The 16,885-nt window shown below is 46.2% G+C and overlaps 1 protein-coding gene across 41 annotated transcripts in view; it reads right to left on the bottom strand.

The window, feature by feature from the left end:
• Positions 1–16,885, bottom strand: part of SORBS1 (sorbin and SH3 domain containing 1) — a 1,860,906-nt gene that overhangs the window by 354,555 nt on the left and 1,489,466 nt on the right. The gene's annotated exons all lie outside the window — the stretch shown is intronic.

Below are 16,885 nucleotides of genomic sequence, written 5' to 3'. Positions count from 1 at the left end.
CCTCACAACGCGACCATAAAGGTCTGGCACGCTGACTCACCAGCCAGAAGCGGCGCAGGGCCTACAAGCATCTCAATCACTTCACGACCGCATACAGAACCGGCAGTGACTTACTCCTGCCTGAAAATTGGCGTGCTGTCTTGCGGCCTCGGCGCCCTTTGGCATCAACACGCCGAACCTTCCTGGGACCTTTCATGCCTATTGAGACCAGTAACTCCCCCAGGTGAAGCCACACGATCTTTAGTGCAGGTTGCTGCGCATGCCCTGCAAGACACAATACCCCTCCTGCATCGGGCCTCTCGGCAGGGAGTGTTCCTTAAACTTTTGCGCCATGCCTCACCTCTCCTTTTTTCTGCCCATATGTGGAGGGTGTGAATGAACTGCATTGGGAAACAAGGATAACCACACACCCTGCTACGAGAGTGAAAAAGATGGGGGCCGCAAACATCCGAAATTTTTTGGATTCGGGGGCGTGTTCTTGGCTTCTGAGTGACGATGACGTCACAGGTGGAAAGAATGCCAAAAACACGTCCCCGAATCCGAAAGAGACGGGGCTTGAATGGAGTGACGCCCCTCTCCTCCAAAGGCTGGCCTCCGTTTAGGAAGCCAGCCAATGGAGGAGAGATGGAGGAGAGAGGCGGGTTCAAGCCCTGTACTCAAAAACATTAAATCTCCGACCGGACACTGCGCAAGCGCAGCCTTTAGGTCCTCGACCTAAAAAGAATCACAAGTGAGATAAGAATCAGGTGCCTGCTCGGCATTCGTCAGCACATCAGCACATGTGGGTCTCACTAAATACGGCAGTCTCCAAATAGCTCACAAGGCAACATACTAGGCTGCCTGATGAGGCCCAAGGAAGCGGTCTCCTGTGATTCTGGATCTCTACTCATAAATCTGAGGTGGCACGAGCACATGCAGATCTAGATGCAGCACCATCTTGGGTACACTTGTACACACAAAAGAATTCGAAAAAATGTGCGCTGCACAACCGGGAATTTCAAATCTTTTAATGACTTTAATCTGCATCTAATAAAATGCCACCAACGCGTTTCGACTATTGCAGTTCTGATCACAGTGGCCAGGTGTTAGAACCGAGGTCTCTAGTTGGCCGGGGTATGCACCCTAGTCCAAGTAGGGACCACCGCTTCCGACAGGGTAGCTTGCGCAGAGCAGGAAGGCTTAACTTCAGAGGCAATGTGTAAAGTAATTGTGCAACCCACACCAATAGCGACACAGTAAAATAAGCACAAAAGAGGCACCACACCAGTTTTATATGAAAATAAGAATATCTTTATCTAAAAAAAAGTATGCAAGGTCACAAGGGACAAGAAACCATTGTATGTAATCAAAAGTGTTCAGTACAGTGCCTTTAAGAAGATTGCCACAAAGGTGCACCGGTGGACTAGGTACTTCTCTAGTCCCATACACTAAAATAAACCAGTCTCTGAATGGGGTATGGACTGTCTCTGCCTTTCTAGCAAGAAGACGTAATCAGCATAGGCCCCTTATGCGCAAACCACAATTCCCAGGAAGGCCGTTCGAGGGGCTTGGTTATTCAAGAAAATGCGGTATCACTAGTACTGTCCTCTGGGGCCTCTGTTCAGTTCAGGGGTCCTCTGCACAGTTGTTTTTAATGGGATTTCCCCACAGGACCGCTTGTTGCAAAAGTAGGGGGTGCGGCCTCCCCGCTCACCAAAGGCGTGCGCTGAAAGCCCTCCGGCAGGCATGTAACCCAGAGCAGACCGTACCCTGTTGTGCAGTCTTGCAAGCTCCCCAGCCCTCAATCAAATCATCACAGTCTGTGGCTCACAGTCATGAAGAAATAGTTGCAGTTCAACTGCTACCGGCGGTACTTTTAAAATGCCCCCAAAACAAGGTACATGCCGATTGTCCCCAGTGGCCCGCTATTGTAGGCGGTCTGTCCCACTTCAGGCTTGGTATTTAATTGAGGCAGTCCCCGGCACACGCTATTCACTTGAGCAGTCCCCGGCACTCGCTAATCCCCCGCCCGAGCCTACGGATCTCACACGGCCGCTTCGCTCCCCAAGCGGACCGTTACCAGGGGCAGGCAGTCACTCCGGCAGCGGCCGCTCGTCAAGAGGCTCCTGGGGGTTGGGTGTCACTTCCACGCAGTTTCTGCTGGGTCGCCTCGCGTTCCTCCGGCCGCCAGCGAGGCTTTCCCCAATGACGCTCTCCGTTTGGTAACCAATCCCCGTGCGGCTTTCGCTGGGGACGCGCCCTCGTTGCTGGGCAACGCCCCGGGGGTAACCAATCCCAGCACGGCTTTTCCTGACACTGGGGGTGACGCGCCCAGGGCTCCCGAAGCTCCTGGGCATGGCGGTGCTTACGGGGAAAAGAAAGAAAGTTTTCCAAGCGGTCCTGGTGTATTTTCCGCCCGGGCTGCCGTGGTGACGATTGGGAGGCAGTTTTGTGTATCTTCTAAGCAAAGGCAGTGACAGTGACGTCCAGGGCGCAGCGCTCCCTCTGCCACAGAGCTTGCATCCTACAGCTTGCTCTGGAGCCCAAGTGGCGGCGTTGATAACTGAATCACAGCGCTCTTGCTTCACAGCGCTATACCATGCCTTAGGGGTTCCTGCCGGCACCGGAGGTTATCAGGGCTTCAGCACTTCAGTCCCTTCACAGCGCTACAAGGTGCAGGCAGATCCTGGGCGGCGGTGGTGGTTTAGGGGTGAATCAAAGATCCTCACGTGCCCAGCGCTGCAGAGGCAGTTTGGACAGCAGGGAAGCTTGATGATCCTTAGGAATCCCCACTAGGCAGGGGGATAGACAGTCCTTTTAGTCCTGGTAGATTTTACAGTCCCCACAGTGAGCAGGGGATTAATTAGCCTCTTGGTGGAGACACTCTGGTGGTGGTACTCCTTCAGTCTCCCTTGCAGGGCAGGATCAGCAGGCAGTAGGGCAGCTTAGTAGGTAGGGGCAGCAGTTCCTTGGAGCAGTCAGCCTCCTTCCAAATGGCAATCCTTTTGGCGCAGCAGTCCTCACTCCCGCTGGGGTTCTTCCAGGTCCAGCAGTGTAACGAAGAAGTGAGGCCAGGACCCTCCCTTATATATCCCACACTCTAGGGGCTAGAAAGTGGTAGAAGCCTCTGGAAGGGTCTGGGGGCAGGGGCTTCTGGAAGAGTCCAGGGAGTTCTGGTATGTTCCCTGCTTTCCCTGACCTGGCTGTCACAGTGACGAGAGACAGGGCCGTTAAGGCTACAGTGGGCAGCCCATCACAGCCCATCCGAGGGAAGAAGGTGTGAATCACCACTCCCACCTCCCAACCCAGGCAACTATCAGTATGCAGAGGGGAGGGGGGAGTCTACAGTGCCCTATCTAAGTGTAGGGAGGAAAAGATCCACTTTCTAAAAGTGGGATCCTTAGCGTAGTAGTGCCCAAACCCCTTATATCATTGGAAAGGGTTCCCTGCCCCAAGTCCAACAAGACCAAACATGACAGACTTATTAGGTCCCTGTCAGAAATTATCCCATAAGGGGGGTTCCCAATGCTAGTCTATGAGAATTAAGCCTTACTGCAGTAGCAGGGGCTTGTGGTAGATATGCCAGCGTCACAAGGTTTTAGGGGAGAGCCCCTGCACCTCAGTACTGTTTAGCTTTGGTAAGGTGCCCAGAGTCCTAGGTCCAACAAAAAGGTACAGTGAAAATGGAAGGCGCTAGGGCAAAAAGGTAGGGGGAGACCACCCTAAGGCTGACAGGTCCAACACCAGGTCTGTTTTAAATTTCTATTTATACTCATGCCTGTTATTTATTAAGGTGCATTTTGGGAATTGTAGTTAAAGTTCCCGGGAGTGCAGCGTGAATTCTTTTGTCTGTACAATCCCTTTGGAGGTTAGTGGTCAAACCTCAATACTTGCATAAGTGGCCAGAGCGCCCACTGTTATGACCGTTTTGTTGGAGAAATATGTTACATGAATGAATAGTTTAATTGAAAAAGAGTGCAAAGCAAGGCAAAGGCAGCATACATATTGACACACACACACACACACACAACACACACACACACACACACGGATGTTATAGTTAGGTTTGGATTTTACACACAAACGAAACCATAGAAATTCAGCAGTTATAGTTAGTTTTCTCAAGTTACTATAACATGTGCCCTAAGGTAACTATAACTTGCACCCGTAAAGCACAATTTTGTCATCAATAATTTTACAGCAATATTATCAATTATGTCACAGAAGATGTAATAAGCAGGGCCACTGGAATTATGCAATTTTGCGGCCACGGTGATATTTGCATAATTATAGATTTGCCACATAATTCATTATCTGCTGCATATTCTGCAGATTTTAACAAAAATGTAATTTTGTTTCTAGCTAAAACAGGTCAAAAGTTACTAAAATGCAGAAACATGTGTTGCCATACAGTGGAAGGCCTTTTGCTAAGGTTCAGTGCAGTGGCGGTTCCTCCACCAAGGTGGAGGAGCGTTGCCCCACTGCTTTTCAGCAGTGTACATGAAGGAACAATAAAATAATAATAACTCAATGTTATTATCATTTAATTTTTTTCCTGCTGTGGCAGCTTTGCGGACCGGCGCTCCAGGGGGAGGAGTGGTGGGCACTATGTAAGTGCGCATGAAGGTTTGGCCGGCTGACTCGGACAGGCCAAACAGTCATGTGCACTTTGCATGTTGTTCACTCAGGCTGCATTACAGCCTGGTGGGAGAACATGCCCAGGCTTTCAGTCCTCATGTGAGAGCAGAACCACGGCAGTCTGACCAATCACACCCCTTTACCTTCGCCCCTCCCTATCCTTTCCAGCCACCACCGGTTGAGTGGTCACCTTTCTGTTGTTTATTGCTAGTTTTGGGTGTTACGGTGGTACTAGTGAGGTGCACCCAATGCCCAGTCAGTGTCCAGCGCTGGAACGCCACGTTATTGGGATTATCCTGGGACCTTTCTCAGAGTGCACAGACTGACTTTGGATAACGTTTACCTTGGATGCTATTACCCATTATTCTGAAGTAAACTAGAATTTACTATTGTATCTTTTGATTCTATGACTACTGAATATCATGATTAACCTTGCTAAACTTGCCACATAGGGCGAAACACGTGTCTGTTGGCTGTTCTTTTTTTTCAAAATAACGCTAAAAAAAACGAGTTAAACAGAGTGAAAACTATGCACAATGGATTTACAAAGCAGTGAATGCAAATAAAATAACTACCTCCAAATAAACCAATCTGGACCTTTGTTTTGTATTATAAAAAGGAATGATCATATTGACTAAAATAGATTCTCTGGAAGGGAGCAACACATGGTCACACCCCTATTTCTATTTGTCAATACAAGGCTGAAAAGGTCCAGAGGCTCAAGCAAAGTTTCTCCAGCATTATAGGAATTTATATCCAGAATCAGGATCGCTGGACCCTCCTTCACTGCCCTGAACTATGGTCAACCCATGCATGCAGACAACCCCATGCCACGCATGTTCTTTGCCCTTGCGCAGTGGGGGGAGGTAGGACACAAAGGCAGCAAACCCGGGAGGGGGGCTGCGTACGAGGCCCAGCACATTATGTGTGAGAGGGGGCAGAGTCCACTTCTCTGGGCTGATTTTGTTCCCAAGGACCCAATCCCCCACGGCCAGTTGCATTTTTATAGGGGAGGGCATACAGGGCCCCCCCATCCTGGGCCGTTTTTGGCCCTGGGAACCCCTTTCCTGTGGCCCCCCATTATATTTATGGGGGAGGGGGCCACGTAGCCCTCCTCCAGGATCAATTTCGGCCTGGGGACCCCATCGCCTGGATCCCAGCAGTTGTTCGTGGGGGAGGTGGGTAAACAGCCACCCCCGGGCCAATTTTGGCACAAAGGACTCCATTCCCCAACACACTTTTCAATATCAGAAGGGGATCTGGTGGATCGGCTGAACATCTGTGTCTCTAGATATACTTACATTATTTTTCTATAATACCTCCACAACCACTGAACGTATTTAAATCAAATTACATAAAGCATTCTTTCTGGACTAAGATCTAGTTTCTGCCAAACTTGGTGTAATCCCGTTCAGCAGTTCGGGCTGTAGTCGTGTCTAAAATCTCTATAGGAAATTACATTGGGGAAATGCATTTTGGGAACCTCCCTTTTTCTTAGACCCCACTTGAGAAATCACCCTGAACTTTCCAAACAGCAGCTGAAGTGACGGGCAAACTAGTTTTGAAAATGTCACCAAAGTTGTTAGCAAAATGAAAACGCTTTGGAGAAGTCATCAGTAATGTCATCAGTGACCATGTCATGAGTGATGCAATATGTGAGGTCAAAAGCAGTGCATTATGGGGGCATAAGTTATGTTAGAGCAGGTAACTATAACTGCTAAATGTCAATGGTTTTGTACGAGTAACATCTGAACCTAACTATCACGTCCCTGTGACCTTTGGTTTTTTCATTGAATTTTTTAAGTTTTTTAAATTCTATTTCCTAACTATAACATCCCTGGTATCTTTGTTTTTTTCACGGAATTTCTACTTTAAAAAAATGTTATTTCCAAACTATAAAACCCCTGTAACCTATGCTTCTTTAGTGAATTTCAAAGTTTTTTAAACTTTGTCCTAACTGCAACCTGTAACCTTTGAGAGTGGATGTGTGAGTGGCTGCATGTTCTGTGAGTCGGTGTGTGAGTGGTTCTGTGGGTGTGTGAGTAGCTGTATGGGTTGGTGAGTGGGTGTGTAAGTGGCTGTATGGATCAGTGACTCGATGTGTGAGTGTCTGTATGGGTGTATGAGTGGGTCTGTGAGTAGTTGTGACAGTGAGTGAGTGGGTGTGAATGGATTTGTGAGTCGGTGAGTCAGTGTGTGAGTGGCTTAGGGGTTTGTGAGTGGGTGTGTGAGTAGTTGTATGGATGTATGAGTGGGTTTGAGAGTGATTATGTAGGCTTGTGAGTGCCTGTATGGGTGTGTGAATAGATGTAAGGGTCTGTGTGTGGGTGTGTGAGTCACTGTATAGGTCTATAAGTGGGGGTATGAGTGGTTTTAGGGGGGTGAGTGGCTGTATGGGTCTGTGAGTGGGTGTGTGAGTGCATGTGTGAGTGACTGTGAGTGTGTGGATGGGTGTGTGAGTGACTGTGTTGGTCTGTGAGTGGATGTGAGAGTGCCACAATGGGTGTGTGAGTTGGAGTCTGACTGCCTGTGTGGATGTATCAGTAGCTGTGTGAGTGAGTGGGCCAGAATGGAACCTCACCAGCCACTTTTCCAGAAAGTCTACAGTTTTGAACAAAACAACCAACAGGAGCACTTTCTACTGGTTAATTAGTAAATGCTAACTTGGTGGGCAGATATCTAGTCCATATTCCACACTACAGCTGTGTAATGGACAAGGAGTAAATGTCTCCGTGACCTTCTGTGCATTTAATTTTGGCAATGCGATTGCTCCTCAAGTGTGTTCTTCCAGAAACCTGTATTTACAAGAATTCTCCTTTAGAGAAGATGACGAGACTACCAATATTCAAAAACTCTAAAAAAAAAAAATGTTTTAAAAAGAGGTAAATCTCCACCAAACAAGGGTACTTCCTCCTAATTATATAAAGTGTTTCTTTCTTTGGTGGAGATGTCTTCTTATTCATCGCATCAAGAAGGCGTCACCAAAATCGGCGATAAACGCCCTGGGGGACCTTTGGTAAGCTGCCCATCATACTGGCAAAAGGCAGAAAGACCTCTGCATACTTCCAATGGGGGGCGGGGCCAAACAGGTGAAGCTTCCAAGTGATTTGCACATTTACATATAGGTAGTAAGGCCAAGGCCGAACCATGGACTCTGCTCTCACCAGTAGAGGCCAAGAAAGAAACCACTCATCACAGTTAATACTGATTGCCTTCAATAGATGAACAATGCATTCACCGTTACCAAGGATTTCAGATAATTTTTGAATGGGGAATTGTACAGAAAACACACTTGCTTTGCCTTCGTCAAGCCCAGGAAGTCAGGATCATTTGTCCTTCACAGAAGTGGAGCTTCAACTGGGTGCTTGTCGTTGAGGTTTAATTTCGACATATGAGCATCAAGCCCAGAACGGAACCTCACCTGCCCACTTGTCCAACAAGATCGCTCACTTTTTCACACAATCGGGCTGCGGGGAGGAACCCCAAAGCCCCCACAGTACCTGCAAGCTCCCCACCTCCAGCGTAAGCGGCATTGCTTCTGGACGCAGTAGCATAGAAAACACTGCTCCCTGCATGCAGGAGCAATTCTTTCGTTTGTTTTCCTGCCCATAGGAAGACAGATACATGGTCCGATCCCAGCGAGTGGGAGCAGTTTTCCTACACCCACCGGCTGGGAGGGTACTAACTGTTTGCTCTTGCTTGGAAGCTCCCACCAAGCGAGAACAGACACATATGTTCCGGGGGTGGGCATCCGGGACATAGGGAGCCAACCTGGGGGGAGTGGCGGCCCCAGGACCATTATTGCTCCAGGAGGGGGGCCGTTCAGCCTCCTTTCTTTGTTATTCTAGGGCCTGGCCTGGGGAGGTGGTGGTCCAAGGGGCCCAAAACGGCCCAGAAGGGGTCCGTGCGCCCCCCTCCTCTTTCAAAATATAGTTTAGCCCCAGGGAGGTGGTGGGCCTTTAGGCCATAAATGGCCCGGAAGGTGGGCCACCCGGCCCAATCCCCCTTTGTTCATTCAGCCTCACCCAGGGTGGGTGGCGGTCCCCGCAGCCGTATGTTTACTGTGAAGGGGGCCGCACAGCCTCCCTCCTCTGTTTTAGTACATTGGTCTGGCCCCAAGGAGGTACAGGTACCCCGGGCTGAATCGACCATAGGGACGGGAGCTGTGTGCATCCCTTCTTCAAAATTAACATTAAAATATGCCTCCAGAACCTGGTCCACCCGGGTTGAAATAGAAACAAGCGCGGGAGACCACCAGTTTTCTTTATTTCCATGCAAATTAACAAATCTAACGTGATCTGCGGTGCAAAAATGTAAAGAAATATATTCTTGGCCCAGGGCGGAGTCCCTGGGGGACCTCCAGCACCATACCTAGGGAGGTCAGGGTATTCCTACCGTGCAACCAACTCTTTTAATTTTACCTTTTTGTTTGGGACTTGGCTGAGTCTGAGTCCCAAAATGGCTGCCAACACTGCTTAAAGTGTTGGCAGCTAATCAGATCTCTGCATGAGATCGGTTGCATTAGTGGAGCGTCTGCATCCCTAGATATACAAATTTGTTTTTTCTTCAATATTGCAAAAACTACTTATCAGATTTACACCAAATCATAAAAAGCATGCTTTCTGGACCGAGATCTAGCTTCCTGACAAATTCGTTGTAATTCCGTTCAGCGATTTGGACTGTAATTCTGTCTAAAATCTCCATGGGAATTAACTTTCACGGTCCCCACTTCACGGATCATCCCGAAACTTTTATTTTATTTCTTTTAATCCATTTTTATTTTGGCGAGGTTTACAGACAAGTATTGAAAATCAGACATAAATTATACATTCAATGAAAAGGCCACACAAAACGTAAAAAAAAAACAAGTCATAACCACAAAAAGAAAGATCCCAAAAGGAGAAACACTTATACAGAGACAATCTAGAACCATCCATTCAAGGAAATTCCAAATACGATTGAATCTTAACATTGAGTGAATGGATCGAGTTTTAGCTAATGCACGTTCTTTTTCATAAATATCCTTCATAAGAACCAGCCAATCAAATAATGAAGGAGGGCTAGAACTGATCCACTCTCTAGCTATGCAGAGGTGGGCTGTTACTAATAAAATGGACAATAAACACCCTATATAAGGATCATCACAAATCTTATACCCCAACATAATCTCTTTAAAGGATAAAGTTGAATCAAGGTTCAAATGTTGACCAATAAATTGTGTGACTTTTCCTCAAAAATCTGATAGTTTTGGGCATAAATAAAACATATGCAAGATGTTGGACGCCTTTTGACCACATTTAGGACAACTTGTTCTATCCGTACTCCCTCTGCCAGGTAGTTGTGCTGCTAGTTGCCACTTTATTATTTTATCCGGAGTATAATATAACATGCAAGTAGTACGAAACTGTTGCAGCTTTAAACTAACAGAATGTACTGAATTGTTTAACTTATCTAAAGCCATTGTGATTCCAGATATTTCTATATCCATATTCAAAGTCTGTCCATTTATTTTCTAATTCACTGAGATCAGCACTTCTAGCACCCCACAAATGCTCGTACATCGTACTAATTCTAGTTTTGTAAGCAAGATTTAAGAAGCAGGTAAGAACTACATGAGAGTGTGGCAGCTGCATTAATTTTCGTTTGAAAAAATAATCTCTATATTCTAAGTATTTAAAAAATGACTGGTATGGAAGACCAAAAGATTCTTGCAAGGGTGAGTAAGTAGAAAAACCAGAGCGATCATATAGTTGTCCCAACCTATCAATACCATTTCTAGCCCAGTTAGAAGTAGATACATTAGGGAATATATTCGGAAGGGATGGATTATTCTATAATTTAGAATATTAATGTCTAGCAAGATCCTCAAAAGTAAGCGAAAAATAACCAAGGATTTCCTTCCAGATACAGACAATGTCCCTTATGGTCTTAAATCGAACTCTTTTATAATATTTAGGTTCATTAATCCTATACAAAAAAATACTATTATCATTATCTAAAGCTAAAATAAGCCCATAATATGGGAGTTTATCAGTTAAAAGACTTTGGGGCCGATTATGATGGTGGTTTTCCCGCATCCTCCGGGCCGGCGAGGATGCGGGAAAACCGCTGCGGACTGAAAAAGACCCCCGCCAGATTAGGATGGCTGGGGGATCGTTTTTCAGTCCGCAGCTTTTCCGCTGCGGTCGCCTTCCGACCGCGGCGGATAAGCTATAACATGGCTGGCGGTGTCTATCAGACACCGCCAGCCATATTATGATGGAGTAGAATGTATGCTTTTCCACGGCGGCTTTTCCGCCGTGGAAAAGCATACGGACCTTCACCTCGGGGGCCCATTGCGGGCCCCCTAGGTGAAGGGGGGGTGGGGGGTGCACATGGGGGGTACCTATGGTACCCCCCTGCATTTGCGTGAACAAAGCAGCAGGCACCGCGCGGTGCCTGCCGCTGTGTGCACGCAAATGCGGTGCATACATTTTTAACATTGCGGCGGGTGCAGCTTGAAGCTGCACCCGCCGCAATGTTAAAAATACAGGATGTGACCGCCAGGGTGGCGGTCACATCCTATTTTGCACGGAGGGACCGCCGCTGCCCCTGCGGACGGTCCCTCCTACTCTATGGTGGCGGACGGACTCAGGTCCGTCCGCCATCATAATCGGCCCCAAAGTATGCGCCCTGTAAATGCTGCCCAAAAATACAATTTGAAATCAGGAAGTTGCAAGCCACCAAATTTATAAGAAAACTTTAGAGATTTTATCGATCTGCAAGCTTGTTTATAGCCCCAAATAAAGCTACTAATTGCGTCCTCTAATTTACGAAAAAAGTAATTGGGAACCTGTATAGGAATTGCCCAGAACAAATATAGAAATGTAGGTAAAATAATCATTTTAATTATATTTTTTCAACCAATAATAGTTATTGGCAACTTATTCCAATTCTTAAACTGTTTAATTACTGTCTGTAGTAATGCTTCATAGTTTAATTTCCAGATTTGGTCCACATTTTTGTGATCCTAACACCTAAATATGCAGCCACTGTGCATGTACTGAGGATAGATGTGTCAGGTGGCAAATTATGTACTATTTGTGTTTTACTTATATTAAGCGTATATCCAGAGAAACTCCCACATTTTTTAGCTTCTTCCTGTATAATAACGACAGTAGTTACTGGGTCTGATGTATAGACCGCGATATCATCCGCGTATGCGACAGCTTTGATTTGGTATGCACCATTACTAAATGGAGTGATATCTCCATTTTGATTTAATGTTTCAATAAAAGGCTCGATATAAGGAGCAAAAAGCAAGGGAGATAATGGGCACCCCTGCCTCATGCCACATTGTATTGAGAATGTTTTAGAATACAGATTAGCATATGCTAATTTAGCCTGCGGGTTGGTATATAATCCTTTAATCCAGTTCATAAACAGATCTGGTAATGTGTTGTTACGTAGTATCCGCCGCCATAATGCATCCCATACCACCCAATCAAATGCTTTCTCAGCATCTAAAAGAATCATCCCCATAGTACCAGATGTTTTGTTAGCAATATCAAATACAGTTATGGCCGTATTAACATGTGCAGTGGTATCCCTACCTAAAATGAATCTGTGTTGGTGTTCAGATACCAAACCAGGCATGTATGATGCCAAACGATTTGCCAACACTTTAGAGAATATTTTGACGTCAGTATTTATGAGGGATATTGGGAGAGAATACCCACATTCATCTGTGCACTTTCCTTTTTAAGAAAAAAGACAATATTAATCATATCCCAAGATTTAGGAACTTTCTTGCACTCAGCTATCTGGTGCATCACTTAATATTAATAATAATAGATAACTTATAAAGCGCGTGGCTACTTCCTACGGAGGTGTCCCGGCGCAAGTAGTGCTGTTGACATAGTCATGGGAAGCAGTGGTGAGGAGTTAGGGAAGAGTAAAGAGCCATGTTTTTAATGCTTTCCTGAAAATTTGTTCAGAGTGGATCTTCCTTAGGTATTCTGGCATGGTATTCCACAGAGTGGCAGTTTTAACTGAGAAGGAACGCCCTCCGGTCTTGGCCTTTGCAAACCGTGGGATGACCAGAAAGTTCTTGTCATTAGATCTGAGTGCTCTCTTGTTGCTGTATTACACAAGTCTTTGCCTCAGATATTGCGGACCAATGTTGTTCATTGCTCTGTGAGCCACAGTAAGGGCCTTGTCCTCTACTCTTCTTTTCACTGGTAACCAGTGAAGACCGATCAGATGGGGGTTATGTGGTGACGCATTGGCACATCTTGGAGCAATGGAAATTTCAGCGGTAGAGCATCATCCCCGGCAGCTTATCCCAAAACTTTTCATGCACAACTAGAATCATGAAGTCACTTTTTTGGGGAAAATTTTGTGAAGATTCTTCAAAAGGCACCAAAGTTATAAGCAAGTCAAAAACACTTTTCCTATGGAAACAAGGTCTTAACTATAACTTTATTTACTTTATTTTATTTTTGTGTTTTATAGAGTGCAAACTTGACGCGTGAGGGTATCAGAGCGCTTTACACGGTATACAGTGGTGGACAAACAAAAAGTTTAAAGTGCAGAGATAACAAAATCAAACAATCAAGATGAAGGTGAGGGGCCGGGATGCTGAGAGCATAGGGAAAATGGGGAGACAGGTGTAAGGTTACAGTCACAGTTAGAGTCAGTAAAATAGAGCAATGGTCCCTTATATTGGTGATCCTGGGAAGGAGTGATAGGCCTAGATTCATCAGGCACAATGTGGTGGTTGAGAGCAGGTACTTAAATGAGGAATTTACCCATGAGGAAGGTTTTGGACTCCATCTTGAAATGTGCAAGAGAGATGATTCTTCTGATGTCAGGTGGGAAAGAGTTCCAAATTCTTGGTGCTGCTCCAGTGAACGCCCTATTGTAGGTTCTTTTTTCCTGACAGAAGGCAGGCTGGAGTAAGGGATTTCTAATGGACCTGGAGTTCCTGCTTCCTCCCGATACCACTAGCTTCTGTGCCAAATAAGCAGGGGAGTTTGTGTATAGAGCCTTGTGTGTAATGCGGGCCAGTTTCAACTGAATTCTGGCCTCTAGAGGGCGCCAGTTAAGGGCTTTCATGTATAGGGAAATGTTTTTGAATTTTCTAGTGCCTGTGAGTAGTCTGGCAGCCGCGTTGAGGCAGGCTTTAAGAGGTGGTAAGGAGATATTGGGCAGTCCAGTGAGGGTGGAACAACCATATTCCAGTCTAGAGACGACTAGCGCTTGCACTGCAATTTTTAGGTAAGTAGCCTCGATGAAAGGTTTTAGCTTCCATAGGTAGCTCAGGTGGAATCTGGCTGCTTTTGCCATTGAGTTAATGTGATCTCGCATGTTCAGGTTACAGTCGAGGATTATGCCCAGGGATTTGTCGAGTCCACAATGGTCGGCGGGCAGTTCAGGGCTGTGATGGCCTTAATCCATACCTGGATCTCCAGGTTGGCTTTTGAAGGGGTGATTAGGAGAAATTACCAACTAACTGGCGACCACCAGTAGAAAATCACAAATATAACATATGCTCTTGTATCTTGGTCCAAGCAGGTGTGCTGTGCCAAAGCTGGAGAATAAATGTATGGAGAGTAACCAGCAATGCATGTACTATCCTGTTCAAACTACTACAGTCATGCCCAGAGATGTCTCCCGAGTCTGAAGCATACTATCTTGCTTAGAAGTGTCACTGTGGCTCTGTTCAAAGTGCTGCAGTTCCTAAAATGTATCTGCAGTGTCCTAAAATATGCATTGCATTGAGGGCCCCCCATAGGGGTAGTATGTGCTATCCGAGTGTTGTTTGCATGGTGCAATTGACCTGACTGCAATACAAAGGTAACATGCCCATTATAATACTTTCATTGTAAGGGAGTTTGTAGAAGTCTTGTTTTTTTAACATCTATTGCACTTGAAATACATGTAAATGTGCACCATCTTTGTGTTTACCACACACAAACACACTTATGAGTAGAGCAATTAGGGTAAGCCTCAATCCACTACATGACAAACTGATTGACACATCTCTCTTCCAAAAAGAGCACTTTAGGTGAGTCCCTGAGTTCTTTTCACACAATATACCACGTTTTTGGCATGCATTTCCCATTCACATTTCAATATGCCCCCTAATTCTCAATTTTAAAAATATTAACTGAAAACATGCTTTTTAAAAAGCACCGTCTCAGGATACTCTGCACATACTATGCTTAAATCCACTTCGAAAAACCTTATCTGCACATTAGTATTTGGCACACTCAAACTGCTCTTGATATTTGCTCTCTGTTCTGATTCAAACTCTGTTACCTCTTCACATTAATTATGTAATATACTGCAGCTTAGTGTTAACCTTTTCTTCCTATAAAACTTGTAAATCGCCCTGAAACCTGCATGAAATGACTTCGTGCTTCAACACAATAAAAATAAAATCAGGGCACTTGGGTGGGATCCCACCTATTTTCTTTACTTCAATCTGACATTTTGCAGCATTACCCCTGCTAGACAGATTCAAACATTGAGTGATGTGGAGAATAAGCTGTGCATAAGCAATGGGCTGGTGGCCAGGTGCCAGTCCCCTCTTGTGTACTTCAGATGTTCGCATAAGCAGGTAGCAAGAAATTAACTCACAGAGCCATTCTACTGGCTATTCTAAGCACACTGTGGGTACCCAAGGCATAATGAAAACACTCTACTGGTATAACACTGGTCCTGGAATAGTGAGAATAATTCTTGGCATTTTGTGAGCATTTATGCAATGCATCGTCATATAATTAACCGCTTAGCAGAATGGTAGTTCCTGTCATATTGTCGGAATCAATAGCATAATGGTGCCCACCTCTAATATAATGCTAGCCCTGGCATAATGGTGGCTGTTGTTTGGTATTAAAAAAGCCCAGCCCAAAGGCTGTCCAAAAGGTGCAGGAGAATCAAAATATCTGTGGTTTCACAATAGTGTTAGCGGAACCCACTAACCATTTATTCTTTGAGAGCTGATAGTATCAAAGAAACATATTATTTGAACCTCAGCAAAAATGTCCAGTCTTGCCCAACCATGACATTTTTACTCCTGCCATTTCCACATCATTATGAATTGTGTTACTTTTTCTGGATTGATTTTGGTTCTCTCCCCTCAACTCTACTGTAAAGAGTAAGTTATTGATGCCAGTTTTCATTATTGTAATTTTGTTATGGAGTTTCCTACAAGTGTGGATTTCCTGCTGTAAAAACACAGTCCTCAATTTAAGTAGTATGCACATAACAAGGGGAAAAAGTTACAGGAACTACAGACACACACCCACTTTGTAATAATATAACTGTCATGGCACTACCTCAGAACTTTTATGTACTCTATCATTCATATTCTTCTTTGATTTATTGTCGCTATGTACTTTCACTCACACTTTGGGGTCGATTCCGATACGGTAAAATCCCCGTCCGTACGAATCGTATCCGGAGCCGTTTCCGTACGACTCGTACGTACGCCGTACGACCGGACGATTCCGATCCCGATCGGCCGACCGGGACGCGATTCGTACGGTACACGTCGATTCGTACGGAGAAGCGCACGATCACCTACACACCGTACGGCGCGTACCCCCCATGATCGCAGGGGTACGCGCCGTACCCCTGTGATCATGCGGGGTACGTGCCGTACACCCAGAGTACATGGGGGGTACGTGCCGTACACCCAGCGTACATGGGGTACGGCACGTACCCCATGTATGCTGGGTGTACGGCACGTACCCTCATGATCGCAGGGGTACGCCACGTACCCCTGTGATCATGGGGGGTACGCGCCATACCCGGGGGGGCCGTTCCGTACCTCCCGTAGAAAAAGGGTCGATTCCGATACGGTAAAATCCCCGTCCGTACGAATCGTATCCGGAGCCGTTTCCGTACGACTCGTACGTACGCCGTACGACCGGACGATTCCGATCCCGATCGGCCGACCGGGACGCGATTCGTACGGTACACGTCGATTCGTACGGAGAAGCGCACGATCACCTACACACCGTACGGCGCGTACCCCCCATGATTGCAGGGGTACGCGCCGTACCCCTGTGATCATGCGGGGTACGTGCCGTACACCCAGAGTACATGGGGGGTACGTGCCGTACACCCAGCGTACATGGGGTACGGCACGTACCCCATGTATGCTGGGTGTACGGCACGTACCCTCATGATCGCAGGGGTACGCCACGTACCCCTGTGATCATGGGGGGTACGCGCCATACCCGGGGGGGCCGTTCCGTACCTCCCGTAGAAAAAGAGT

The sequence above is a fragment of the Lissotriton helveticus genome, chromosome 5_1 (assembly GCF_964261635.1).
Source record: "Lissotriton helveticus chromosome 5_1, aLisHel1.1, whole genome shotgun sequence".
Lineage (NCBI taxonomy): Eukaryota > Metazoa > Chordata > Amphibia > Caudata > Salamandridae > Lissotriton > Lissotriton helveticus.
This window is presented reverse-complemented; position numbering and strand designations above follow the sequence as displayed.